The sequence below is a fragment of the Dasypus novemcinctus genome, chromosome 3, assembly GCF_030445035.2.
Source record: "Dasypus novemcinctus isolate mDasNov1 chromosome 3, mDasNov1.1.hap2, whole genome shotgun sequence".
NCBI classification, from domain to species: Eukaryota; Metazoa; Chordata; class Mammalia; order Cingulata; family Dasypodidae; genus Dasypus; species Dasypus novemcinctus.
Genome location: NC_080675.1, coordinates 116,784,802 through 116,811,778, shown reverse-complemented (window position 1 = coordinate 116,811,778; position 26,977 = coordinate 116,784,802). Strand labels below are relative to the sequence as shown.

The 26,977-nt window shown below is 41.4% G+C and overlaps 1 pseudogene; it reads left to right on the top strand.

Annotated features, from left to right (window-relative positions):
- The first annotated feature begins 1,153 nt into the window (after window positions 1–1,153).
- On the top strand, window positions 1,154–25,914 carry LOC139437769 (52 kDa repressor of the inhibitor of the protein kinase-like; annotated as a pseudogene).
- Window positions 25,915–26,977: the final 1,063 nt, after the last annotated feature.

Genomic DNA, 26,977 nt, shown 5'->3' with positions numbered 1-26,977 from the left:
GCCATGAAGGGTCTGTGTCAGAAGAGTGAAGGACAGATAAGTCAGCTCTGGTGTCTATTTGCCCAGTAATGGACTTGCCCTGCACTACGAGAGTGAGAAATGCTTTACCTTGGGTAATGGGGATAGTCCAAAAAACGTTGGGTGGGGGGTCCTCTCTTAGTTGCGGGGCTGAGAGGTACCCCTGATCTCATTTAAAGGTGGAAGAGGATTGCCCTGAAAGTTTTTGAGCGACAATCTCTCTTCCAATGAAGTCCTTTCCTACATCTTGGGCAGACCGAGAGGGGAACATTTTGTGGCTTAGGAGTAACCACGAGAGGGCACTCCTTGGTGAAATGACCAGGCTTGCGGCACCTGTAGCAGATTTTGTGAGGTGGCTGGATGTGCAAATGATCGGCTAAGGCAGCGGCTAGGACAGAAGCGGTATTAGTTGCAACTGCCATAGCAGAAGCGGTATGAGACCCAATGTCTCTGCAAGCAAGGACCCAGTCGTTGGGGCTTGTATTACGAATAGGTGTAATTGTTGACACTCAGTATTGGCGCCTTCCCAAAGAAGGTCTTTTAATAAAGCATCAGCGGCAGCAGAATGGGAAACTTTTCTATCAACAGCCTCCTTCACTCGACTATAATAGTCGGAAAACGACTCGTTGGGACCCTGCAGAAGTTTGGAGAGGTGAAAAGGTTTTCCCTGAGGGTTGAGTTTTTGAAAAGCAGTTTTAGCAATGGTGAGGCACTGATCAAAGTAGGGCGCTGGACATGCAGCTTGGACTGTTGGAAGAGCCCATTGCCCCTCCCCTTTTAAAGCACCAGGGAGGAGGGCTGTTATGCCATTGGTAAGGTTGCGCGTGCCTGTTTTCTCTGCTTCATCATTGTACAAAGCTTTCCAGGTGATATAATCACCAGGAGTCAGAATGGCACACGCAAGATTCTTCCAATCAGTAGCGCAATTGTGTTCAAGGGACAGGTTATCCATTAACATCTGAGCATACGGACTATTAAGGCCATCTTCCTGAATGGCTTTGCAAAGGTTAGAAATAGTTTTATGATCCCAAGGGTACCAATTGTAAGGGGCGTGATTGGTAGGATTGAAGTTCACGGGGTAAAGGTGTGCAGGGGAGGGGGTGGGAGGAGGGACAGTGAGGATGGGTTAGCCAAGATGGCTGCCGAACCAGAAGAGGAAGTAGAAGAAGAAGAGAAAATGGCGGGTACAAGGGAAGGAGGGGGCGGAACGGTTCTAGGGTCAGAAAGAAAAGGGCAAAGACCACAGGGTGGAGCTCTAGAGGAGGAAGAGGAGGGGGGTGGGGTTGTGTAGGAAGGGAAAGGGGAGGTGTTGAAGAAGAGGAGCGGTTGATCACTGCCAAAGCAAAGGTGATTAGATACTCCTCCTTTGCGGAAGCGGGGGCAACACTCTTGTGGCCAGCGGCTTCCGCTGGAGCCTGTGGAGCAACAGCTTCCTGTGGAGGGCCATTAGTAGGGGTTTTTTGTTGAGAAAGGTTGGTAGCAGGTGTTGGGATGAGCAGAGGGGAAGTTTCAGAGGGGGAGCAGTTGGGGCTTTGGGATATATCTTTGAGCGATGGGTATAAGGGATTGCGGTCAGGTGGTATGTAAGGAGGCGCGGGGGTAGAAGGAGTTGCGGGCATGATGGAAAGTGGGGTTGGGGAAGGTACATCTAGCGGAGCACCTGTAAGGCAAGCATGAATGGCTAAGAGAGCGGGAATGAGGCCTAGAGGAAAGGTTTTTCCCTCATGGACTTCAGCAAAGTGCACGCACTTAAGCAGCTTTGCCCATGTGGCGGGATCCCATAGGGCAGTTGTGGAGAGCCAGGGGTTAAAATGAACAACAAGGTCCCAATATTGATTAAGTTCCTTTTCAGAAATTTTGATGCACCTACTTGCCAAAAGGGCGTGTAGGGCGCGCGCTTGTGGAGCCTTCTCAGAGGAGGAAGGATTACCCATTCTGAGGGTCACTTACTGACTGCAACACCGAGCTGCACTTGATAGCTTGCTGATATTGTCTCTGCGGTTTTCAGGTTCCTGTTCGGGCACCAGATGTTGCAGTGCCATCCAGCAGCTCTGCTCCCAAAGAGGTAAGGACAAACAGAGCAAGACAACACACAGTAACGGCTCTGGAGACGCAGGCTGGTGGCGCAGGTCTGATTTATTGAGGAAGCGTAGTAGCTTTTATAGACCATGAGGCAACGTGCAAGCAACTTACTGGCTATGCTAATTTAGTGAGGTGGATTGGTTCATGCACTCTAGTTGCTGAGGGGAAGGCAGATTTCCAAGGGACATGCCTGGGCATGCCTGGGCATGTCCGCCACATGCCTCGGCACCGTCTTTTGTGTGGAACCCCAAAGGCCTTAGAGTTAGAGAGGTTTTCCTACATCTAACAAGGCATTGGTGGCTTGCCCACAATGCAGAACTGAAGAAATAAAAGGACAGAAAGAAAGACACAAGAGAGGAAATAAAGATGGGACCAGGGGACTCACAACTTCTGAAACTGAGAGCCTCAACCCTAATTTCCACATCATATTTATTTAGGAGTTAATAAGCAGCTGTTTGTTATTTACTGTAATAAGGGACAGGTACAGGACTTCTGGCAAGATGGTGGCTGAGTGAGCTTGCCTTGCCATCTCTCCTGGGAAGAGGCAGCTGGGCACCGCCAGAGCTTCTCTGGGACCAGGCTTTTTTGGGATTTTTGCAGGGCAGGAAGTGTCTGGACATCGATTTGGTGGGAAGGTAACGGAGAGGATTGGCCTATAAGATACAATTTGGGTTCTATTGCCCGGGGGTGAAACCTGCACACGGGTTGCTCCCTCCTTGGGGGTGGGTGGAACTGTGGAACCCCCACTGCGGCCGCGCTTTTTGGTGGCTCTGCGGTGTTGGGGAATTTGTGAGTCCTGGGCGGGCTGTTGGGGGGTTGACGGGATGGGACACCTTTGCGGATCGATTTGGGGAGACAGACAGTGTTTCGTTGTGAAGCGGGGGAATTTTTTATTGCAGACACAAATAATAGCGCATCCGCCTGGAGCCCCGCCCCCACAGGCCTGGCTGCCGATCTGCAATTGCATCAGAGTGTTGGCAATAAAGGAACATAATTGGGAGGTTGATACAGGGTGCAGCGAGGGAGGGGGACACGTCTGGAAGCTGATTGGGGAATATTTTGCGAAGCTTGGGAATTCCGGTTGTGGAATCTGTTTTTGGCATTTCCAACTGGAGCCCAACCCATGGGCCGGGCTCCGGTGCTGTGTCATTAAATCAGCTGTGGTGTAGAGGTGCCCCCAGGTGGCCGTTTTGTGGGATCATAGGGTGGGAGCGGTCCAAAAGCTGAATTGACGAAATATCCACAAAAATAAACCCTAGGGGGTAAGTGAATTGCAGGGTTCAGACATAATATAGAGTTTGCAGATCTGACTTCCCCCATAGGGCTGGCACCCAGCTGCGGGGATCCCTGAGGGCTGTGTTACACTGCGGGGCTCCTAGGCTTCCTGTTGACCAGATCAGAGGTTGCCAGGTCTGAATCCCCTAAACTCTGGTGGCCCACACCCCAGAGACTCACACCTCTTGAGTCTTCAATATCTCAGACTTTCCACCCCTGAATCCATCACGCCCTGAGGTCCATCTGAGGTCCTTGAATGCCCTAGCCTTCAACGTTTGCATTTTTTCTTTACCATTTCATTTTGTTTTGTTTTTATTTTCATTTTATCTTATTTTTTACTTTTTTTAATGTCCTGATTGCTAATATTGCATTATCCCCTAGTCTTTTCTCCCAGCGTATCCCCCAAAGTATTTTTTTTATTCAGTTATTTAGGGTTTTTTGTTGTTGTTGTAGTTAGTGTTGCAATTGTGGTTCATGTATATCTGTTTTTTTCTTACCCCTACCTGTTCCCCACCCTTTGCCCACCCCCCTTTTTCTTTTTTCCTTTCTTCTCTTCTTTCTTTTTTTCTTTCATTTTTTATTTTTTCTTTTTCTGTTTTTGCTCTCCCTCTTGTCCCTCATTTTCTACTTATTTTATTTTAACTCAGTTATACAATAGGTGCTACAGGGAACACCTCACATTTGCTGGGTTCTCTCATTCTCCACTGCCTCATTTCTAAGTGAACTGATTTAGGCTACCTACACTATCCCCTTTCGCCTACATCTTGATATCCACCATCATCTACTGTCTCGCCTATATTCCACCTCCCACCTCCCTTTCTTTGATCCACAAAGTATCTAACTCTTAATTCCTAATACCCTTGTTTTCTTTACTGTCTGTTATCCACTCTTGAAACTATTACCTTTCTTTTCTCTTTCCCTCTCTCACAAAAACAATAGCTTTTTAGCTCATACCATATTCCTCCCATATTCAGTCAGCTACCTCATAATAGGTACTCTACCTACTGCTATAACTCTACACAATTTTACATGAATCTAACCTCCATCCTCCCAGATCTCATATTCTTGCTTTGTTAACATATATCACCAGTACTACCTTACACTTTTTCCTTGCTTACACAATTACCTTTCCCCAGCACTAAAACTTTCCTTTAAAGTGAATGTAACCAGCAATAAGAAATTAGAATAAGAAGAACAAAGTGACAAAGAGAAGATATAACACTTATGCAAAAACAACAGCTAATTAATCTCCAAGAGTAGACAAAGAAGCTAAGGAACTGATTAAACCCATCAAGATAAAATGATGACCAGACAGCAACAAAAACCTACAAACCAAACCAGTAATCAGGAAAACATAGCTGAATCCAATCAACAAACTAAAAATCAGGAAGGAGAACAGAACTTAGCTCAAGCAATGAAAGATTTCAGAACACTTATCACTGACAAATTTGATGAAGTAATGAAAGAGGTTAACCAACATGAAGACAACACTCGGAGGGGAAATTGCAGACATACGCAAAAAGATAACAGATATGACGGGAATGAACACCACAGTTCAAGAAATCAAAAATACACTTGCAGCAAATATCAGCAGACTAGAAGAAGCAGAGCAGAGAATTAGTGATGTGGAAGACAGTACATCAGAAATCAAACAGATAGTAGAAGGGGTCGATAAAAAGATAGAAAAAATCCAGCTAGGACTCAGGGACCTGAATGACAATGCAAAACACTCAAACATACATATTTAGGCATTCTAGAAGGAGAAGAGAAGGGAAAGGGGTCAGAAGGAGTGTTGCAGGAAATAATGGCTGAAAACTTCCCAAATCTACTGAAAGAGACAGACGTACATATCCAAGAAGCACAGCGCACTCCACTAGTCATAAACCCCAACAGGCCCACCCCAAGACACATACTTGTCAAATTATCCAATGCTCAAGACAAAAAGAAAATCCTAAAAGCAGCAAGAGAAAAGAAAACCATCACATACAAGGGAAGCTCCATAAGATTAAGTGCTGACTTCTCATCTGAAACCATGGAGGCAAGAAGGCAGAGGTATGATATAATCAAAGTACTAAAGGAAAAAAATTTCCAACCAAGAATACTCTATCCAGCTAAACTAGCATTCAAACATGATGGAGAGTTCAAAATATTCACAGATAAACAGAAACTGAAAGAGTATACCAACAAGAAACCTCCCCTTCAAGAAATTCTAAAGGGAGTTCTGCAGGAAGAAAGGAAAAAACAGGACAGGCAGAGTTGGAGGAGAGTATAAGAGCAACAAAAAAAGACAAAAATAGAAGGGAAAAAAATACAAACAAAATATGACAAACACAAATCCAATCAAAATATGGCTAACACAAATAATTCGTCGAAAGTAATAACACTGAATGTCAACTGATTAAACTCACCTATCAAAAGATTCAGACTGGGACATTGGATAAGGAAATATGACCCATCCGTATGCTGTCTACAAGAGACACATCTTAGACCCAGAGACGCATGGAGATTGAAAGTGAATGGCTGGAAAACAATCATACAAGCAAACAATAACCAAAAAAAGGCAGGAGTAGCTATATTAATATCAGACAAAATAGACTTTAAAGGTGAAACAATTGTGAGAGACAAAGAAAGATACTAAATTTTAGTGAAAGGGAAAATCTGTCAAGAAGATCTAACAATCATAAATATTTATGCTCCTAACAAGGGTGCCTCTAAATATGTGAGGCAAATGCTGGAAAAACTAAGTGAAACAATAGATGCATCTACAATTATAGTGGAGGACTTTAATACACCACTATCTACCTTGGACAGAATATCTCAAAAGAGAATCACTAAAGAAACAAAACACTTGAACAGTATATTAGAGGAGCTGGATCTAATAGACATATATAGATCATTACACCCGAACACAGCAGGATATACATTTTTCTCAAGTGCACATGGATCATTCTCCAAGATAGACCATATGCTAGGCCACAAAGAAAAGCTTAATGAATTCAGAAAGATTGAAATCATACAAAACAATATCTCTGACCACAGTGGAGTGAAGCTGGAAATTTGCAAGGGACAGAGGCCCAGGTTTCACACCAAGATGTGGAAATTAAACAGCACAATCTTAGAAAAACAGTGGGTCAAAGAGGAAATATCAAAAGAAATCAATGACTACCTTGAAACAAATGATAATGATAACACAACATACCAAAATTTATGGGATGCAGCAAAAGCAGTACTGAGAGGGAAATTTATAGCCATAAATTCATATATCAAAAAAGAAGAAAGAGCAAAAATTGAAGAACTAAATGCACATTTGAAGGAATTAGAAAAACAACAACAAAGTAACCCAACAGGAAGAAGAAGGAAGGAAATAACAAAGATAAGAGCAGAACTAAATGAAATAGAAAATAAGAAAGCACTTGAAAAGATAAACAAGACCAAGAGCTGGTTTTTTGAGAAGATCAACAAAATTGACAAACCTTTAGCGAGACTAACAAAGAAAAAAAGAGAGAAGATGCAAATACACAAAATAAGAAATGAGAAAAGCGATATCACCACTGACCCCACAGAAATAAAGACTATCATAAGAGGATACTTTGAAAAACTATATTCCAACAAAAATGACAATTTAGAGGAAATGGACAAATTCCTAGAAACAAATAAGCAACCCATATTGATGAAAGAAGAAATTGATGATCTTAACAAACCAATCACAAGCAGAGAGATAGAATCAGTCATTAAAAATCTCCCAACTAAGAAGAGCCCAGGGCCAGATGGCTTCACAGGTGAATTCTACAAAACATTCCAGAAAGAACTAACACCAATCCTGCTGAAACTATTCCAAAAAATCAAAACAGAAGGAACATTGCCGAACTCCTTCTATGATGCCAACATTACCCTAGTACCAAAGCCAAACAAAGATACCACAAGAAAGGAAAATTACAGACCAATTTCTCTAATGAACCTAGACGCAAAAATACTTAACAAAATACTTGCTAATCGTATCCAACAACACATTAAATGAATTATACACCACGACCAAATGGGATTTATTCCAGGTATGCAAGGATGGTTCAACATAAGAAAATCAATCAATGTAATACACCATATAAACAGATTGAAGGAAAAAAATCACATGATTATATCTATAGATGCAGAAAAAGCATTTGACAAAATACAGCACCCTTTCTTGATAAAAACACTCCAAAAGATTGGAATACAAGGAAATTTTTTGAACATGATAAAGAGTATATATGAAAAACCTAAAGCCAACATTGTTTACAATGGAGAAATCCTAAAACCCTTCCCTCTAAACTCAGGAACAAGACAAGGATGCCCATTGTCTCCGCTCCTATTTAATATTGTCTTAGAAGTACTTGCTCGAGCACTGAGGCAAGAACCAGATATAAAAGGCATTCAAATCAGAAAGGAAGAAGTCAAAATTTCATTATTTGCAGATGACATGATCGTATACATAGAAAACCCTGAGAGATCTATAACAAAGCTTCTAGAACTCATAAATGAGTTTAGTAAAGTCGCAGGTTATAAGATCAATGTGCAAAAATTGGTAGCATTTCTGTACACCAATAATGAGCAAGATCAGGAGGAAATCAAGAAACAAATACCATTCACAATAGTAAATAAAAAAATCAAATACTTAGGAATAAATTTAACTAAAGAGGTAAAAAACTTATACACTGAGAACTATACAAGACTGTTCAAGGAAATCAAAGAAGACCTAAATAAATGGAAGAATATTCCTTGTTCATGGATAGGAAGACTGAATATTATTAAGATGTCTATCCTACCAAAACTGATCTACACATTCAATGCAATCCCAATAAAAATCAACACAGCCTTCTTTAAGGAACTAGAAAAACTAACTATGAAATTTATTTGGAAAGGAAAGAGACCCCGAATAGCCAAAGACATACTGAAAAAGAAAAACGAAATTGGAGGAATCACACTACCTGACTTCAAAACATACTACAAAGCTACAGTAGTGAAAACAGCATGGTATTGGCATAAGGAGAGACACACAGACCAATGGAATCGAATTGAAAGCTCAGATATAGAACCTCACATATATAGCCATACAGTATTCGATAAAGCCACCAAACCCTCTCAACTGGGAGAGAGTGGCCTATTCAACAAATGGTGCCTGGAGAACTGGATAGCCATATGTAGAAGAATGAAAGAGGATTACCATCTCACACTTTATACAAAGATCAACTCAAGATGGATCAAAGACCTAAATATAAGAGCCAAGACCATAAAAACCTTGGAAAGCAGTGTAGGGAAACATCTACAGGACCTAGTAATAGGAAATGGATTCATGAATATCATACCAAAAGCACGAGCAGCAAAAGAACTAATAGATAAATGGGACTTCCTCAAAATTAAATCCTTCTGCACCTCAAAGGAGTTTGTCAAGAAAGTAAAAAGGGAGCCAACACAGTGGGAGAAAATATTTGGCAACCATATATCTGATAAGAAACTTATAACTTGCATATATAAAGAACTCCTATATCTTGAAAATAAAAAGATAAACAACCCATTTAAAAAATGGGAAAAAGATTTAAACAGACACTTCTCCAAAGAAGAAATACAAATGGCTAAAAAGCACATGAAAAAATGCTCCAAATCTCTAGCTATCAGGGAAATGCAAATCAAAACTACAATGAGATACCATCTTACTCCCATAAGATTGGCTGCTATGAAAAAAACAGAAGAATACAAATGCTGGAGAGGATGTGAAGAAAGGGGAACACTCATCCACTGCTGGTGGGAATGCAGAAGGATTCAACCATTCTGGAGGACAGTTTGGCGGTTTCTCAAAAAACTAACCATAGATTTGCCATATGACCCAGCAATACCACTGCTGGGTATATACCCAGAAGAACTGAAAACAAGGACACAAACCGATATATGTACACCAATGTTCATAGCGGCATTGTTCACTATCGCCAAAAGTTGGAATCAACCCAAATGCCCATCAACAGATGAGTGGATCAATAAAATGTGGTATATACACACAATGGAATACTACTCGGCTATAAGAACAAATACACTACAAACACACGTGATAACATGGATGAATCTTGAGAACCTTATGTTGAGTGAAGCATTGAAGGACAAATACTACATGAACTCAATGATATGAAATAAGAAAACTGCCTCAAAGAGCTAGAGACTGAATGATAGGCTTACAGGAAATCGGGGGGTGGAGGAAGGATGTGAGCTGACGTCTGCAGGGGTGGAATTTATGATGAGCTGGTGGAAGTTTTGGATCACAGAGTGGTTCAACAATGGCAGCGGAGGAATACTGGTATAGGATACTATCGACAGGTGATATATGGCTGACAGGGAGCTGTACAGGGCATATGTCCAGGGTGCATGGTAATGTCTGGATATACTCATAGTGGCAACAATTAAAAACTACAGCTGGGGGGGTACTGAGTTCCTGGCTGGAGGTGCTCTGTCATGGTCCCTAGGGGAACAGCAGCAATCCCCCAGGTGCAACGGTAAGGACCAGGAAGGAATGAAAGTCCAACAGGGAGAACATGATACTAATGACTATGCTTGTGAGCCTATATGCCTGAAGTAAGAACAAGGCCTAGAGCAGCACTGTGCCTGGGAATTTCCTCCTGACAGCCTTCATGTTACTCAAATGTGGCCAGTCTCGAAGCCAAACTCAGCATGTAGATGCAGTGCATTCCCCCCAGCGTGGGACACGACATCTGGGGATGAGCCCCCTGGCACTGAGGGATCCCTACCAAATACCAGCTGAAGATGGAACTAGAAAATAACCTTGAATTAAAGGTTCAATGCGGATCAGCAGAATATCCCTGTCTACATATAATAACATGACTTTAAAATGCTGTTTGACCTAATGTAAGGGGGAAATGGGAAGCAGAAATGAGTTTATATGGCTACGAGTCTCTAAAAAAGAGTCTGGAGGCTGTCAGAAGGATTGCCCCTGTGCACAGCTGAGCAGAGTCTGGGAGACAGATGGAGTGGACGCAATCCCCAGGTGTTGGTTCCTTTGAGGGCTAAAGAGACCCACGGGTTCTATGGTCATGGCAGACGGGGTTCACTGCCATGTCAGATGGCCCTTCTTTGGAGCTGGTGTTTCTGCATGATGGAACTGGACTCAGATGGGATCTCTTTGCATAAGACTTTCATCCTACTTTACTGGAATTGTAGTTGGTGTTGGGGTTTAAGATATATTTAGGGAATTTGAATCTCTGGGCTGACAATAGGATAGCCAGGCCCTGAGCGTCAACAGACTCCAGCTCCTACAGTCTGATTTATTGGACTCACCTCACTCAGCCAAGACAGAGTTGAAGAAGGACAACCACCACACCATGGAGCCTAGAGTGCCTACAACTGAAAGCAGGAGGATTGCATCCAGTATCCATGTGGAATCTGAGCCTCCTCCTGACATAGAGGTGCAACAGACACAACCAATCCAAGGCCCACAGAGAAAAGGTGGCATTGGAATGGGAAAAGTGGACATGGTGGCTGATGGATATGGGGAATGGCAGAAAGAGATGAGATGTGGAGGCGCCTTTGGGACTTGGAGTTGCCCTAGATGGTGCTTCAGGGGCAATCACTGGACATTGTAAATCCTCCCAGGGCCCACTGGATGGAATGTGGGAGAGTATGGGCCATGATGTGGACCATTGACCATGAGGAGCAGAGATGCCCAGAGATGTACTTACCAAATGCAATGGATGTGTCATGATGAAGGGAGTGAGTGCTGCTGGGGGGGGGGGGAGTGGTGGGGTGGGGGTGGTGGGGTTGAATGGGACCTCATATAATTTTTTTTAATGTAACATTTTTACAAAATCAATAAAAAAATCAATAAAAAAAAAATAAGGGACAGGTACAACCTTTATGATAATAAGGTAAAGGTCATACACAGTTCAAATGCCTCCTCACACAAACATTTTTTTTTTGTGCTGACCAGACAGTATTCCATCTAGTCAAGGCCAAGTGTTCCTAAGCCTGCACTTTGTCTGTGTTATGGAAATGCTTCAACTTTAAGCCATGTTCCTTACTGTTTTCCACAACAATTCCCCCTTTCTGTTTTCGCAAAGCAGTGATGACACATTTGGTGATTTCTTGCTGCTTCATACCCTGGAAGGTTTGTTGCATGCATCTGAGGAGGTTACTGTTACTATGGTGAGCATAGTTACCAACAAATTAGGAGCAGTAACTGGCAATTTCTTCTTTTCCAACTGTTGTTCAGCTTCTTGACTCAGATGTTTAATTTGTCTGCATGTGGCGGGTGAAGCTGCTCTGATCTCAGAGTGGGACCCAGCCACGTAGTTTCCAGCATCAATCTCTCTGTCTGCATTACTGGAGGTTCGGGGTTCCACAGAAACTTTTGTCATCTTTTGGCGTTCATTATATGTTTTAATTCGATGGGCTGGTACCCACACAGAATGTTCTCCATCTCCTGGGGAAATGCAAGCATACCCTCATGCCCAAGTTAACAGCTTCCCTGTTGACCATTCATTAGTCAGTGGATCATTCTACCAAATTAAAGGTTTTTCAAACAGAGTTTGGGTTAGAGTTTTTGAATTATTTTGGAAATGCCTTTCAGCTGCTGTCCCTCCTAGGATGGTTCCACAGGTAAGAAAATTAAGAGTGAATAGTGCTTTATGTAACCACACCTGCAGTGTTTCCTTGTTTCCCCCTTTTTATTTTTGTAACATGAGTTTAAGGGTTTGATTTCCTTGCTTCACAATTGCTTGCCCTTGGGGGTTATACAGAAGTCCTGTAATATGTGAAATACTCCAAGTATCTAGAAATTTTTTAAGGGAAACATTGGTATAAGCAGGACTATTATCTGTTTTTAGAGACTGGGGAAGACCCCTTATAGCAAAGCAAGCTAACAAATGCTGTCTTATGTGTCGAGCAGTTTCTCCCATCTGAACCGTGGCCCAAATGAATCCTGAACAAGTATCTACAGAGACAAGAACATAACATAATTTTTCAAAGGAGGAGATATGAGATACATCCATTTGCAACAGTGAGTTAGCAGTTAAACCATGGAGATTTACTCCAGGTTTCAGTTGTTTTGGGTTATTAAGAATTTGACAGGATGGACAAGTCTGAACAATGTCCCTAGCTTGTGTCCATGTTAAAGGAATATGACTTTTGAGGCCAGCTTTATTTATATGGGTTAGATTATGAAAACAAATAGCTTCTTGTAAAACAGGAGTGACTAATTTATCAGCGGCACTATTGCCTTGTACTAATGGTCCAGGCAAATTTGAATGAGATTGAATGTGAGTGATAAAAAAATGGACTTTTCTATTTTTAATTATCTGTTGAAGTTTGTGAAAAATACTATAAAGAAACTGATTTATATTAGGTTAGATAAGAGCTGTTTCAATTAATTGAGTAACCTGGATGACATACCCTGAGTCTTAAAGGATGTTTATGGACTCTGGTATGTCTTGCAAAGCAGTAAGTATTGCTATTAATTCAGCTTGCTGAGCTGAAAATCCAAGAGTAGGAATTTTCTTAGTTTTGTACCCAGTATATCCAGCTTCACCATTTCCAGACCCATCAGTAAAGATTGTAGGGGCACCAAGTATTGGTTGAAACTTAGTTATGCTAGGTAAAATCCATTGAGTGCTTTTAATGAATTGTAATATATGATTTTTAGGGTAATGATTATCTATCTGTCCAATATAATCAACAAAGGCTATTTCCCATTGTAAATAATTTAGTAGGCAAGCCTTAACTTCCTTGCACAAAAGTGGAAGAATGATATGAGAAGGGTCCTGTCCATGAAGGGCACAAGTGCATTCATGGCCTTTAAGTATCATTTGGGCCATAAAATCCACATAAGGAGATAAAGTTTTAACAATACTGTTAGGTAAAAATATCAATTCTACAATATGATCTTGTTGCATAAGGATTCCCATGGGGGAGTGTAAGGAAGGCAAGGTAACCAGTTGCAGTGGCTGTTCTGGATTAATGCACTCAATTTGGGTACTTCAAATTCTTTTCTCTGTTAGTTTTAATTCCTGTTCTGCTTCTCTCATTAGAACCTGGGGGCTGTTTAATTGAGGATCTCCTCATAATAGGGAAAGAAGATTAGACAGTTCATATGTGGAAATGCCCACTCTGGGCCTCAGCCAATTTATGTCTCCTAATAATTTCTGCAAATCACTCAAAAATTTAATAGAGTCCCTACAAATCTGAACCTTCTGAGGCTTAATTGTAATTTTATCAACAATAGTCCCAAGATAAGAAATGGGAGTAATCTTTTGAATTTTCTCAGGGGCAAGTTTTAACTCTGCTGCAGTTAAGCTCTTTTCTAAGGCCTGATATGCTAAAACTGGAGTCTGGGAAGAGGGAGCAGCACACAATATATCATCCATGTAATGTATAATATAACAAGAGGAATAAGCCAGTCTGACTGGATTTAAGGTTTTAGCTACAAATGTTTGACATACGGTGAGGCTATTAAGCATTCCTTGAGGAAGATATTTCCACTGAAACCATTTCATACATTCTTTGTTATTGAAAGAAGGCACCAAGAATGCAAATTTCTCACAGTTTTGGGGAGCCAAAGGTATCGCAAAGGAACAATTCTTTAAATCAATAACAAGCTATGATCCCTCATAGCTGGTGTGGGCAAACCTGGCTGCAGTGCACTCATAGGTTGAGTGACTGTATTTACTGTTCAAAGGTCTATTAAAAGGCTCCATTTGCCTGATTTTTTCTTAATAGGAAACCCCAGAGAGTTCCAAGGACAAAAAGATTCTTCAATATGCCCCTTATCTAACTGTTCCTTAACTAATTTATGGAGTGCCTCCAATTTTTCTAGGGTTATGGCCACTGTTCAGCCCAAACCAGAGAGGTTGTAGTCCATTTAAGAGGAATGGATTTGGGTGGTTCAAGGAGGCTAGACTGAGCAGTGGCCAATATGGAAAAGGTGAATATCCTAATCCCTTACAATTACCATGTAATGTGGGATCTATTGGTTTAATGATTCCTTGGTGGTGCTTACCCAATCCTAACCCTGGAACATGCCCTTGTTTCCTCATTAATTGTTGACTTTGTTTACTATATTGGCTAACCTGGGGAATATAAATTTCAGCCTGCCATTGTTCTAATAGATCACATCCCCAGAGATTAATAGGTAAGTCTGCAACACATGGCTGCAGGGTGGCATGTTGCCCATCAGGTCCTAGACAATGAAAAATCTTCACTTTGTTTCAAACCTCTGGGAGTGCCAAGTCCCATAACAGAAATAGATGTACCTTGTAATGGCCAAGCAGAGGGCCAATGGTTAGAACAAATGATAGAAATGTCAGCTCTAGTATCAGTGAGTCCTTTAAACCATTTGTTCTGAATAGTTAACTTCACAAACAGGACGAGATTCTGAAATTTTTTCAGTGAAGAATACTCCTGTTATTCCTGTACTTCCAAAACCATTTTTTCCCTCAGACTTTCTCACTAGCTCCTACAGGAACATAAGGGAGCAACAACAATTGTGCTATGCAAGCTCCAATATCAGCTTTCCATGGCACTGAAGTGGACATGATAACTTGAATTTCTCCTTGATAGTCACAATCAATTACTCCTGTATGCACTCTAACTCCCTGGGAGGTGAGACTGCTCCTCCCAAGGAGAAGTCTGACAGTGCCAATTGGTAAAGATCCCCTTATTCCCATTTTCACACAGATGGGGGTATCCCCTGGAAGCAAGATAACAGGTTCTGCTGTAGGGATATCTATGGTTGCACTTCCTGCATGGTGGAGGATAAGTCAAGGGCACTGCAGAGTATCAGGAAGTGCTAGGATTGCTCTGCTGAACCAGGAAAGCTCCCATTTGGAACAAAGCTAGGAGTGAGCCCTGCTGGAAGTTTCCTGACAAGGGAGTACCATTCTTATGATAATTAGAACAACTTTGGCTAACCCAATGATATCCTTTACTGCAGTGGGGGCACAGTTCAAATGGTTTCCAAGCATAAATATTCTGTCCGGGCAGCATTGTTTTTCCCTCAGACTTTTTCCAACAATCTTTTCTCATCTGACCAATTTTTCCACAATTGAAACATTTTCCAGAGACTGTCTTATTAATTTTCATTCCTACCATAGCCTGAGCAATCAGAGTAGCATGGTGGCCCTCTGTCCCTATATTGGGCACAATTTAATATATCCAGTCAAATCCACTTTATCTTTCATAATCCCAATAGCTTTCTGACAATCCTGATAAGCATTTTCATAAGCCATTAGCTGTAAAATAGTATCAGCAGCTTCTAAATTATTGACCTGTTTTTCAATAGCCTCTTGTAACTGAGTGATAAAGTCAGGGTAAGGTTCTTTAGGTCCTTGTAATATTTTTTGAAATGACACTGGAGGCTGGCCTTTAGCCTCAATTTTTTCCCAGGCCCTTAAGCAACAGTGATGGACCTGTGCAATGGCTTGATCATTCATCACTAATTGCTGATCTACTGCCACCTAATTCCCCACCCCCACTAACTGATCCAAGGAAATGGGGATATTATAGGCTCTATTATGAGCAGCCTGAGTCTCTGCATGATCTGTCCACCAGGTTCTGAATTGTAAAAAGTCTCCAGACCCTAGGATGATGTGTGCTAACACAGACCAGTCAGCTGGAATCAGCCTAGAGCCTTCAGCAAGCCTCTGCACCAAACTAAAGGTAAAAGGAAATTTTGGACCATATTGTTGCACTGCTACTTTTAACTCTTTCAAAATTTTAAACGGGAAGGGTTCATGAGTGAACTCAAATTCCATTCAGATTTTGAGGATTTACTCCAGGAACTACTCTTTCTCATATGGTGACCAGAAAGTCCATTTGAAGTGCCTCCAAGTCACCCTCCCTTCTAGACTATAAAATGCTTTACAACTTTGGCTGAGCCACTCTGGGCATAGGAGGGGGAGGAGGTGTCAGCGGGGGGAAGGTGAATTTCTAAAGTCAGGTAATGAAGGAGCTGAAGGCAAAATAACTTTAGATTTAGTATCATCCAAAATTTCAGTGGGAGGAACTTCCTCACTTTCTCTATTTTCATTTTTCTCTTCCTCATCTTCTGTTTGTAAAGGTTCCAAAACAGATATAATAATTGTCCAAGTGGACCAAATAGTAACAGGGAGTGGAACACCTTGTACATGTAATTTTTCTCTTTTCCTACTCTTTCCCAGTCTTTTAATTCTAAACTTCCTACTGCTGGGAACCATGAGCAATATTTTTCTATAATCTGTAAAAATTCTAAAATATGAGACTCATTGGCCTCGGCTCCTCCTGCCTTGAGTTGTTTGAGGAGGTAGACATATGGGCAATATTTTGTTGAACTGCCTCCGTTTCCCATAGTAACTGTGTTAGAATATCCAAGAGTGTCTTTACTCACCAAGGACTTGGAAGGCCTTCTAAACCACTTGGGACTTTACGCCATGACAACACCTGTAATTTTGCTTGAAGTGATTCTTCTTCTCTTTGTGCCCCACTCTGGGCACCCATTACTGAGACCAGCTCAGCAATAGGTTTGCACAAAAGGAAGGTGACGCAGAACTGAAGAAATAAAAGGACAGAAAGAAAGACACAAGAGGGAAGTGGACTTGGTCCAAGGGATAGGGCATCTGCCTACCACATGGGAGGTCCGCGGTTCAAACCCTGGGCCTCCTTGATCTGTGTGGAGCTGGCCCATGTGCAGTGCTGATGCGTGAAAGGAGTGCCCTGCCATGCAGGGGTGTCCCCTGCATAGGGGAGCCCCACACGCAAGGAGTGCACCCTGTAAGGAGAACCACCCAGCATGAAAGTGCAGCCTGCCCAAGAATGGTGCCACACACACAGAGAGCTGACATAACAAAATGATGCAATAAAAAGAAACACAGATTCCCGGTGCTGCTGATAAGGATAGAAGTGGTCACATAAGAACACACAGCAAATGGACACAGAGAGCAGACAACTTGGGGGGGGGGGGGGGGAGAAGGGGAGAGAAATAAAAATAAATAAATAAATAAATCTTAAAAAAAAAGATATCCTTGAGGCACAAACTAAAAAAAAAAAAAAAAAAAGAAAGGAAGACACAATAAAGATGGTACCAGGGGACTCACAGCTTCTGAAACTGAGAGCCTCAACCCTAGTTTCCACATCGTATTTATTTAGGAACTAATAAGCAGCTATTTGTTATTTACTATAGTAAGGGACAGGTACAACATTTACAATAATAAGGTACAGGTCATACAAAGTTCAAATGCCTCTTCACACAAACATTTTTTCATGCTGACCTGATGGTGTTCCATCTAGTCAAGGCCCCGTGTTCCAAAGCCCACACTTTTTGTCTGTGTTATGGAAATGTTTCAACTTTAAACCATGTTCCTTACTGTTTTCCCACAACACACATGGAAGGATCAAAATGGTAGCTTTCTTTCTCTGTGTTTCTCTCTATTTGTATAAGACCCAGCAAGAGGATGGAGACCCAACCTGCATCACTGACATAGTGCAATCAAAAGCAATCTGATCAAGTGATCTAATCAAGGTCCCTTAACTGAATCTAACCGAAAAGCCCCATTTACACTGTGTTTACAGGCACAGGAATGGATTGGCTTAGAAACATAATCTTTAGCGGTCCACAATAGACAAACCAGAGAGGCAGGTGTGGATCAAGTGATTGGGCTCCCACCTACCATGTGGGAGGTCCAGGGTTCACTTCCCAGGACCTCCTGGTGAGGGACAAGGTGGCCTGTGTTGTGAGCTGGTCTGAGTGGAGAGCTGGCCTGAGCAGAGTGCTGGCCCATGTGGAGTGCTGGCCCATGCAGGGAGCTGGTGCAGCAAGGTGACACAACAGGGGAAGACACAGAGGAGAGACAAAGGGAGGCACAGCAGACCAGGGAGCTTAGGTGGCACAAAAGATTGAGTGCCTCTCTCCCACTCCAGAGGGTCCCAGGATCAATTCTGGGTGCCTCCTCGGGAGGGGAGGGGCAGACACAAAGGAGCACATATAGAGCAGACAGTGAACAATGAGGATGGAGGGGAGGAATAAGTAGACGAAATGAATCTTAAAAAAAAAAAAAGACAAACCAGGACAGTGGGTTATTTCTAAAAAAAGGTGCCATTATGCATTGTATAATACAGTTTGAAATTATTCCAGCAACATTTCCCTTTTTATGGTGACCATAATCTCTTCTCAATTAACCCTAAGTGTGAACTTGCAGTTCTGATTAAAGTAGTCTGTTTGAATGAATATATTAAAACCTTGATAATCAAGATGTAGTGCATGGATGATGGATAGATGATGGATGGGCATGATCTGGGAGCTTGTTAAATTGCAGGATCTTAAGCACCACTCCAGACCTACTGAATCAGAATCTGTATTTTAATAAGATTCCCCAAGTGAGTCGTGTGTACATAAAGATTTGAGAAACACCATGTTACTACATACATATTTGCAGACACATGTCAATATCATTCTGAAAAGGAGTATCATACTAAGATGTTCATTAACACGCTTCAGAGTTAATTATAGCATGGAATGACAGGGATAAATCAATACATCTAAAGATACGTGAAATCAGAACAGTTGACTTGGGTTCTTGCTAAATAAGCTAGTCTCAGGGATCAAGAGAAGTTTAAGTCATGCTGGCTTTTATACTAACATGTACAAACGTTCATCCTAAATAATTTTTTCAGTAGCATGGGTGGAAAACATGGGAAGACTTACCATTTTTATCCCCTTTATAATCACAGAACAACAGTTTTATTAACTGAAAGGAGCCTTTAAGAGCAATCACATAGCCATAAGGTTCTCTCCTCTGGCTGTATATTCAAATCATCTGAGGAGTTTTCAAAAACAGTGAGGGCACCACCTCCAAAGATTCTGATTTGATTATCTGGGATGGGGATATGGGCTTCCCAGGGTTGAAATATTGCAGCTAGGGTTGAGAACCACTGACTACCTGATCCCCTTATTCTATAGATGTGGAAATTGGGTTTAATTAAAAAGGTACTAATATAGCATAAATAAATAATGATTTCTAAAAGTTGAAATTTCTTGGCCAAGTGATGCTTAATGGTTAAGACAATTTTTTAAATTTATATTTTTCGTGTAACCAAAGGTCTTCTTTGTCCTTAGTATTAACTCTGTTAACATATATTAACCTTTTAGCCTTTCTTTCAAAATAATTATAAACCAAAGGTTTTCCCACGGTTGCAAACACAGGCAAATTTCAAAAGAATATAATTGAAATAATATAGTTGACTTCTACTTTTTTTTTTAAGATTTATTTCTTTTTCTCCCCACCCCCCACCTCATTGTTTTGTGCTCACTATCTGCTTTCTGTGTCTGCTTGTTTTCTCGTTAGGCAGCACTGGGAACTGATCCTGGGACCTTCCAAGTGGGAGAGAGGTGCTCAATCTCTTGCACCACCTCAGCTTGCTGGTCAGCTGCATCTCTTATTGTCTCTACACTGTGTCTCTTTTTGTTGCATTATCTTGCTGCACCAGCTTTCCACACCGGCCAGCTTGCCTTCACCAGGAGGTCCCAAGAATCAAACCCTGGACTCCTATGTGGTAGATGGGAGCCCAATCACTTGGGTCACATCTGCTCGCCTGACTTCTACTTTTTAACTTTCTGTAATGAAAGCAACCAAAGTATTTCTTTAAATAGAAGTTCTATTTAAGTAGCTTACAAAATTAAAAATCAAACGAGGATCAAAAGTTGAGAGGCAAACAGATGCTATGGTGATTTTTAAAAAATAGCAGCACTTTCTTTAGCACTCCTCCCACCAAGAGGTGGGGTCCATTCCTTTACCCTTGAATCTGGATAGTCTTGTGGTTGCTTAAATCAGGGTTTGGCAAAATTTTTTCTGTAAAGAGCCAGATAGTAAATATTTTAGACTTTGCAAACCATGTGGTCTCAATTGCAGCTATTCATCTCTGCTGTTGTAGCATAAAAGTAGTCATAGACAATACATAAATAAAAGGGCATGGCTTGGAACAATGAAACTTTATTTACAAAAACAGGTGGCAGGCTGAATTTGGCTGGCCTTAAGCCATAGTTTACTTCTCCCTGTAATAGAGTATGGATGAAGTGATGCTATGTGACTTCTTTTTTTGTGAATTAAAAAAAAAATCTTTTTAAAGAAACTTTAAATTACATAAATGTTATATCAAAAATATAGGGGGGGGGGAGCAGATGTGGCTCAAGTAATTGAGGGCCCACTTCCCATATGGGAGGTCCTGGGTTTGGCTCCTGCTGCCTCCTAAAGAAGACAAACAAACAATGATCAGGCATTGAGCAAAACATGAGCAAACACTGAGCAAAAACAATGAGCAGACAATGAGCAAAACAAAGCAAGCAGGGTGCAGATGTGGCTCAAGCAATTGAGCGCCTGCCTCCCATACGGGAGGTCCCTGGTTTGGTTCCCAGTGCCTCCTAAAGAAAAAAACAAACAAGTGGATAATGAGCAGACAACAAGCAAAAAACAAGCGGACAATGAGCAAAAACAATGAACAAACAGATGAGGGAGCCATGGGGGGTGGGGAAATATATAGGGAATTCCCATATGTCCCACCTCCTCCCCCTCCCACACTTTCCCACATTAACAACATCTTGTGGTACATTTGTTACAACTGATGAACACATATTGAAACATTGCTACTAACGATGGAATATAGTTTACATTATAGTTGCTATGTGACTTCTAGACTAGGTCGTAAAAGACCATGCAGCTTCTGCCTGGATCTCTTGGAGTACTCACTCTCAGGAAGGTCCTTTTCAGAACTTAGCCACTGTTTGGTGACTAGCCCTGTCCATAGAGACTGGTTGCAAGCAGGTGCTCTGGCAATAGCCCCAACTGAGCCTAGCCTTGGTCTCTCTTGTAGAGAAGTGGGGTGTATGTGGTATTGAAGGCCAGGACGCGAGAACTCTGAGAAGGAAGTACATTTATTTCAACAGGCAGGACTCAGTGGACTCCTGTCCTAATGAAAACTGAGCCCTGAATAGAATTTTTGGGTCCCTTTTATACAGAGGAAATAAGAGTGGGGAGACAAATGATGCTTGTATGCAAAAAGACTTTTTGTTAGTTTCTTCAAGTGTTTTATCTGAGTATTAGATAGATTATTTCCTCCAGGTAAACTTGATTTAACACATATTCCCCACATTTCAAGTCAGCTTTTAGCATGACCTCCCCACATTCCAGGTAGGCTTTTAAGACATTTGGCTTACATCCAAAGCCTATAGTTTATACTTCTCAATTGGCTTTCTAGGCATATTTGGATATAGAATAAGTTTGGATACAATTTTGAATTTATGCACAGGCTATATTATTGTTATCCCAGCCTAGTGCCAGGCCTGTGAGTGAAGAAGCTTCTGGATAATTCCAGTTTCCATCCTTTCAAGTCACCCCTCAGCATTTGAGTCTTCCCAGCTGAGGTCCCGGACATTGTGGGACAGAGACAAATATCCCCACTGTGCCCTATCTCAATTCTTTACCAAAAGAATCCAAGGAAAATAAAATTGTTTCTATTGGTAAGTTTTAGGGTGGTTATGCAATGATAGAAGACTAGAACAGGGGCTGATCAAAAAAACTCGTTTTTAAGTGCACATATGGAAAGCGAAAAATCTCAGAAAAGAAAGCAGGAGTTAATTCAATTGAAAATATTTAAAACTTTAAAGGAACTCATGACATCTTGTTCCTATAAAAACAAAATCTAATGTAATGCATAGAACATGGTTACCAGTCAGTTTGGGATTATTCCATGACAATGGCTCTAAGGCTACTTTCCTTTTTTTTTTTTTTTTTTTAGGGGGTATGGGGGAATAAACCAGGGACCTCATATATGCAAATGAGGTGTTCAACCAGGGAGCTATACCAGATCCACTAAGACTATTTTAACATAACAAACCTGGTACTAAGTACCAACTAATCATTAAATATGTGGTTGAAAATAATAAACAACTAATGATCAGCTAATTTAGTCCAAATGGCCAAACCCTTTTTTATGTATGTATAAAATATTGAATGCTTGGCTATGTTATAATTTTAGAAACTTGTAGGTAAATAATAAAACAAAACTTATGAAGCTAGTCAATACTATTAAAAACTTTCTAACATTTAGTATGACTATTAGTTACATTTATTATAAAATCCAACCTAATAGAAATTCACTAATTCTGATCGTACTCTATTAATATAACCTGTGCATAAAATCAAACTTATTTTATATCCAAATATGCCTAGAAAGCCAATTGAGAAGTATAAACTCTATAGGCTTTGGATATTCAGGGAGGATGCAAGCCAAAGGTGTCAAGCTACCTGGAATGTGGGGGATTCCTGCTAAAAGCTTACCTGGAATGTGGGGGATATATTTTAACTCAAGCCTACCTGGAATGTGGGGGATATGTGTTAAGTCAAGCTTATCTGGAGGAAATAACCTATCTAGTACTCAGATAAAACACTTAAAGAAAATAACAAAAAGTCCTTTTGCATACAAGCACCGTTTGACTCCCCACTCTTATTTCCTCTGTATAAAAAGGACCCAAAAATTCTATTTGGGACTCGGTTTTTATCAGGACAAGAGTCCGCCAAGTCCTGCCAGTCGAAATAAATCAACTTCCTTCTCAGAATTCTCAGGTTCTGGCCTTTGATACTGCGTACACCCGACTTCTCTCTGCCACTACATTTCCAATAATTTATCTTACCAGTCATCTGAACAACCCACATAGTAGACACAGAAAACAAATAAAAGAGTTGAGTGAAGATGAAATCAGGACGCTAAAACAGAGAGAAAAATTGACAAAACTTCTAAACAGGAGCAAAAACATAAAGAAACAAACAGCATTACTCAGAACCCCAATGCAGAAGGTGCATAGGATGAAGATATTTTTTATCTTTAACCCTTGAAGAAAAGGAAAACAAAATTTGAAATTTTGATTCTTATGAGAAAATAAAACATTGCTCTGGATGGTAATGAGGTTGATGAAACCCCAGGTCTTTCTACCCTATTCACCTCTGGGGCACCAGACAAATTCTGAGAAGAGGTCCTGACAACACTTGAGACAATAGCTGTTAACAAATGACTTCCTTCCAAAACCCATCAGAATCAGAAGCTAAAGATGTATGAGAGTTGCATTGGGAAGGAAACCCTCAGGGAAGGGAGGGAGTCTCCCATCTTTTCCATCACCTCTGGCAGTAATGGGGTGGCCACAGCTAGCAGGGAAGAGAGCCTGCCTGTGTTGGTGAGGTTTGCTAATGAATCTCATAACCCAAGAGAGGAATGTGTGGGCTTCCTGCCTGACAAAGCTGAGCCAGGAATGTTGGTTGTGTAATTTCACAATTACTGAGAAGTGGAGACTAAACATGCAATGCTGTTGTGGTCAGGCTTATGTTGTGTTCAGCGGATTTTCTTTCAAAATGAAAAGCGTTGCTTCTAGACTTTTAGATATCCCTAATCTATCCACTACTTTTCCTGGGCTCTTTTGTGTTGGAATGATTTTTTTTTTTTTTAAGATTTATTTATTTATTTATTTCTCTCCCCTTCCCCCCCCCTCCCCCCCGCCCCGGTTTCTGTTCTCTGTGTCTATTTGCTGTGTCTTCTTTGTTCGCTTCTGTTGTTGTCAGTGGCACAGGAATCTGGGTCTCTTTTTGTTGCGTCATCTTGTGTCATCTCTCCGTGTGTGTGGCCCCATTCCTGGGCAGGCTACACTTTCTTTCATGCTGGGCGGCTCTCCTTATGGGGTACACTCCTTGCGCGTGGGGCTCCCCTATGCGGGGGACACCCCTGCGTGGCAGGGCACTCCTTGCGCCTCAGCACTGCACGTGGGCCAGCTCCCACGGGTCAAGGAGGTCCGGGGTTTGAACCGTGGACATCCCATGTGGTAGACCGACGCCCTAATCACTGTGCCAAGTCCACTGCAGCATTGGAATGATTGAGGAGAGATTGATTCTTTTTTCCACCCAACTGCTTTGAGAAACTTGACAGTGTGATTTCTGCCCCTTTTCAGAAATAATAAAAGTAAAGACATAATAATAAAGAAAGGAGTAATGAACTTTTCAGAATAATAAAGAAAGGAGTAATGAACTAAAGGAAATTTGTCAACAGGCAGGTTTGATGCTTTTGGAATTTTAGTGGCTATCCTGCAAGCACCTGTGAGTTTAGATGGTATAAATAGGTGACAAAAATATTAGGAAAAATAATGATATAGGTGGCCAAGCATTTGCACTCTGTAGTGCATTAACATATTTTCATTTCATTGTTACCACTGCTGTTCTTAAAAATGTCGTTTTACAATAGCCTTTGAAAAAGGGCTGGAGGGGCAAATCTCTGATATCTTCTTTGCAGCTAGGAGCTTGACTTCAGTGTTGCAGTCACTAAATGAGGTGATGGAAAATATTGAAATTTATCATGAATGTTGGTTTGAGGAAGTCACAAGTTTGGTTCCAAACTTGTTATTTAAATGAAGCTTCCTGGGAAATACTGTAGGGTTCAACAAGTTTGTCTGGAATCTCAACTAGCCTCTATGATTTGTTATTTTAAAATTTTGTTGTTGCAACAGTGGAGGACATTATTCAGGAACTTAAAGATGCATCCTAGGGAAGCAGATTTGGCTCAATGGATAGAGCATCTGCCTACCACATGGGAGGTCCAGGGTTCAAACCCAGGGCCTCCTGACCCATGTGATGAGCTGGCCCACACACAGCGTTGATGTGCACAAGGAATGCCCTGCCACGCAGGGGTGTCCCCCACGTAGGGGAGCCCCATGCTTTCCCATAAGGAGAGCTGCCCAGCGTGAAAAAGGTGCAGCCTGCCCAAGAGTGGCGCCGCATACACAGAGAGCTGCCGCAGTAAGATGACGCAACAAAAAGAGACACAGATTCCCAATGCTGCTGACAAGAATACAAGCAGACACAGAACAACACATAGCAAATGCACACAGAGCAGACAACTGGGGTGGAGGACAGGGAAGGGGAAAGAAATAAATTAAAAAAAAAAAATGCATTCTAGAACAGCACCTCAGAGCTCATAAATGTTTAGTTCTGGTATCCTCCGTCATGGTGTTGTAGAAGTTGAGAGAGGTTCAATTATTTGCATATAGAAAGGCCAGCACTCAGGAATAATTTTGGGAAGGGAAAATGATTTATTGATGGATAGCCAGACTCGGTGCTTTCTGTTCCAAACCTGAGCCCTGAACAAGATTTTCAAGTTCTTTTTATACCAGATGGAGAGTCAAATGGTGCTTTTATGAAAGAAATCAACTTTGTTTGTTAGTTAAGTGTTTAGCCGAGTACCAGATAGGTCTTGAATTAATATATCGCCCACATTTCATCTGGATTGAACCTTGAATACACATTCAGTCAAAGCCTATAGGGCCTATATTACTCAATTGGATTTCTAGAGAGTAGGCACACTTGGATACAGAATTAGATAATTTTGAATTTATGCAAGGCCACATTAATGGGATAGCTCAAGTTCAGCAAGTCAGAAGAATACCATACCAACATGTACAGAAGGGATTTAGCCAATGCTGACCAATGCTCAGCTGAGCTTCATTAGTAGAGAAACAAGTGGAAAGAGAAGAGAAAAAGAGATAGTGCTTCCATCTACCCTTATGAAGCTCCCCATCTGCCTGACATCGTTTTTTCCTAATATTTATCATACTGCTGAAAGTCCTGTATTCTTCCTGTGATGAAAGTTGAGAATAAGCACTATAAAATGAACTATAAACATGAATGAAAGCATATCAGCATACCTGGGGAACACATGGCAGATGGAAAGCCAGGCAACTTGGCTTTGTTTAATATAAATTTTGATGTAAAACATGAACAATTTAATGGTAGACACATACATCAAACTCTATACAACTAAGTCAGAGCTTTCTACAGGTAATTCTAAGAGAATATTTTATTTTATTTTATTTATAAAGACTTACAAGAACCTTAACAGAAACAGAAATGCAGTCTTTTTTTTTTTTAAAGATTTATTTTTTATTTATTTCTCTCCCCTCCACTCCCTTCGCTGTGTGTTCTTCTGTGACCGCTACTATCCTTATTGGTGGCAACGGGAATCTGTGTTTCTTTTTGTTGCGTCATCTTGTTGTGTCAGCTCTCTGTGTGTGCGGCGCCATTCCTGGACAGGTTGCACTTTCTATTGCACTGGGCAGCTCTCCTTACCAGGCGCACTCCTTGTGCATGGGGCTCCCCTATGCAGGGGACACCCCTGCGTGGCATGGCACTCCTTGGGCACATCAGCACTGCACATGGGCCAGCTCCACACGGGTCAAGGAGGCCCAGGGTTTGAACCGCGGACTTCCCATGTGATAGGCAGATGCCCTATCCATTGGACCAAGTCTGCTTCCCATAAGAGAATATTTTAAAATATGATTTCTCTTATATTTGATATTTGGAGTAAAAACATAAGTGCATGAGACCACCTCATCACTGAACATTTTTGCCTGTAGGCCTCCTCTTGAATATATTAGCTATTGATAGCTACCTGTTCAAAAAACCACTATTTGAACTCTCATGCTTTGAAGACCCATTGGTTCTTCTAGAAGATCACATTCAAAGTGCCACGTTGCATTTCTGCTTGATCTCTGGAGCTGGTCCTCTGAAATTGT